Below are 3,598 nucleotides of genomic sequence, written 5' to 3' on the forward strand. Positions count from 1 at the left end.
TGTGAGCTGGGGCATTGTCTTGGTGAAGGATCCATGACTTTTTTCTCCACAAATCGTTCCGTTTTCTCCGTACTCGCTCACGTGGGGTAGCCAGGACGCTAATGTAGGAATGCTGATTCACTGTTTGTCCCTCTGGTACCCAATCAATGTGCACAATCCCTCTGATGTCAAAAAAAAAAAAAAACAATCATCATTGCCTTGAATTTAGATTTTGACATTGGTGCTTTTTTTTTGTCGTGGAGAACCAGGAGTTTTCCAATGCATCGATTTTATAAGAAGGTGGGATCACTTTCAATGTTTTCCAGGATGTCAGAACAAATCATTCTTCGGCGTTCCTACTGTTCAATTGTGAGACACTTTGGAACCATTTTTGAACACACTTTGTTCATGTTGAAACTTTCATGAAGAATCTGCCTAACACTTTCCTTGTCAACTCCTGTTAACTCAGACACTGCTCTGATTGTTAAACGGCGATCTTATTGAACAAGTTTACCGATTTTTTCAATGTTTGCGTCAGTTTTTGCTGACAATGGTCTGCCAGTGCGAGTGTCATCACTGGTGTCTTCGTGGCCATCTTTAAATCGTTTAAACCACTCAAACACTTGTGTTCGCGATAAACAATCATCGCCGTACACTTGTTGTAACATTACAAACGTTTCACTTGCAGATTTTCCTAGTTTGAAACAAAATTTGATGTTAACACGCGTTCTTTCTGTACACTCAACATTTTCCGACGCACAGACAAAACGTCAACTACTTAAAACAGACGCCACGGGCAGACTGAGTGCAGGAGGCAGATGAAACTCGAGCAGTAGGCGGAGCGAGAGTCACGTGACAGGCCACGCGACTTTCAGCCTTATTGCATTCGTTTTATTGTTTCACCAGTACTAGTCCGGTTTTTTTCTAGCCACACCTCATATTTTGCCATAGATATTTTTTTGTGGAAGACTCTTTCCATTTTATTAAATCTTACATTTTTCTTGTCCATTCTTGTTTTTAGTTTCTCCAAGATACTTAAATTTACTATCTCGCTCTATTTTTAACTATTCGTGTTTCTTTTTTAGTTTTTCATCAATTTTGTTTTTAGAGCTGAAATATTGAGACCAATACTATTCACTATCATTTCCGAAAGTTTTCTTTGTGTAACTGCTTCTGTCGCATATTCTAAAAGTATTGAAAATTTGTCTACAAAAACCAGGCAATTTACCTTAATTCAATTTGATTTCCTTTGTTCAGTTTTGTGATTTTTTAGCTCCAGATTCCTAATCCTTACAAATTTTTCGAAAACGTAGTTAAACTTTAAAGGTGTTGGCTATTTCCTTTCCTGACATCAATTTTTATTTAAAATGGCTGAGATACTTCCACAGTAAATTTAACTTCAGATGTCGTATATGTGATACTTCCACGAATTATATTTGCTAATTTTGCTTTAACACCGAATTCTCTAATAATCTTTGCTATTGTTTCTCTGTCCACCGGATTAAATGCCTTCTTGAAATGAATAAATTATACTGTTATAGAGTTTGCTGAATAACATTTCTTGGTGGGATATTGATATTAACTGAAAAATCTGTTATGTGCAGGATCTCCTCTTTTGAAATCACTCTGATTCTCTCAGTTGTTTGTCTAAAGTTTCTTCAAGTCAGTTCATGGAAATTTTGCTGATGTTTCGTATGCCACTGGCAGAAATAACACTGCTCTGTATTTACAGACACTCTGTCTCTCCCCCTTTTTGTGTAGCGGTTGGTTGTACTAGGGTAGATGCCCCAGAAAAATTCACCCTTTTCAGGTCACTTTCTGTCAGAAACATGTGTCTTTGTTCATCACATGCAACAGTTCCATACTGCAATACGGAATTTAAAACGAAAATTCTGCCGGTGCGCAATTCTTTTTATTCTCCACGTTTCAGTTTCGTGTAACTCTAAACATCAAATAAAGAAATTCACAACTTAATTAAACACAGCCCAAACTGAGACGTAGTGTCGTTCTTTTGTAGAAGTTATTTTTCTTCTCTTATACAACCTTATATCTCATTTTCTGCAATGACTTCCGCAACAGAAAATTTTCTTTTGTAATGCAATATCTTAAAAATTAACACAGACACGTTTCACATTTATTCTAACACTTACCAATGTTTACGTTAGTCATAATACTACTTCATGTTATGCTATAGTTTTTCTATAACACTGTTTGTAAAACTGCCTCTGACCTATGTTTTAAACAATAATGTTCATTCTTTTCTCTTCTTATACTATTTTAAATTCTTAATATTGAATCAGTGTATAAATCATTACGTTGAATGAAATTTAGTTCGTGTATTAATTATACTGATAAAAGAAGGCTTCGATATGAAAAGAAATAACACGATATTGGATTTCCAAATTCCGTGTCTGAAAAACACTACGTTTTACGATAAGAGCATTTACACGTCGTGGCACCGAATCAAATTTGGATTTTGTGCTTGAGGAAAAGTGCTCTAGGTAGCTTCTATCCCAGACCAACGTTTAATTATAACGTGTACTGTATGAATGTCACGAACGAGACGCAGGCTACTGAAATGAGGGAAAATTAGAGACCAGTCAACAGGCCAAGTAACCAGCAATAATGATCATGCAGAGAAAAAGTATTGAACGTTTCTTGCGTCTTGTTATTATTTACTGTCTTGCGGGAATGTAGTTTCAAGAACATACAAATCTTAGGCATATTTTCGTGATCTGTAAACTCCCTGACAAAGCAGACGCCGTTTGAAGTACCTACAATCTGCCACAGTTGAGATCGGCCATAATACCCAACTGTACTCCAGATCATAATTTAAAGTGGTATTCCGGAATGACACTGCGCGACACTTAATTTTATAGATTACCCAACTGAAATAATATTTGCTTAGGCAGTGGACACAGATTACCAGCGCTCAATTATCCAACCAGATATCGTGATTATCGTTACCTGTTATTTTCGTAAATCACTGGATGTGAGCCCCAGGATGGTTTCATTCGATAAAACCACAGGTGATTTCCTTCCTCGTGATTGTCAACATGAACTAATGTCTTATCTCCAATGGTCCAGATATAGATGTAGCCTTCCTTTGCTATTTCCTAGTGCTCTGCATGTAGTCATTGTCATTGTTTTTGGTTTTATTACTGTATGGGGAGACAGTTTCAAATCTTCAGCACTCTCTAAGCTCGAGATAAACCTGGATGTGGTTATATATATAGTATCAACCTACTACCCACATCAAAAAAAGTTTCGCATCATCCCGGTTCCCAGAACTCCTGAATATAGACGTTGACTGTGGATGTTGTATCGGAAACACAGTCCCTTTGACTGTTCAGAGATGTCACTAAACCCAACCAAAGATGTAAACAACCATGCATGAGCAGCGCCTATTAGACGGAGGGGGCACGACAACCGATAAATTCCAGTCAGTCCACCAGGAAGGAGGTACACGGCTCGTGTTGTCTGTAGTTGAACCATGCCCGTGGTTCGATCGCGTTCGCGTTGTTACTTTGCGCCAGGAAGGGCTCTCAACAAGGGAATTGTCCAGGATTCTCCGAATGAACGAAAGGGACGTTGTTCGGACATACATACATACAGAGAG

This window comes from Schistocerca americana, chromosome X (assembly GCF_021461395.2).
Source record: "Schistocerca americana isolate TAMUIC-IGC-003095 chromosome X, iqSchAmer2.1, whole genome shotgun sequence".
NCBI classification, from domain to species: Eukaryota; Metazoa; Arthropoda; class Insecta; order Orthoptera; family Acrididae; genus Schistocerca; species Schistocerca americana.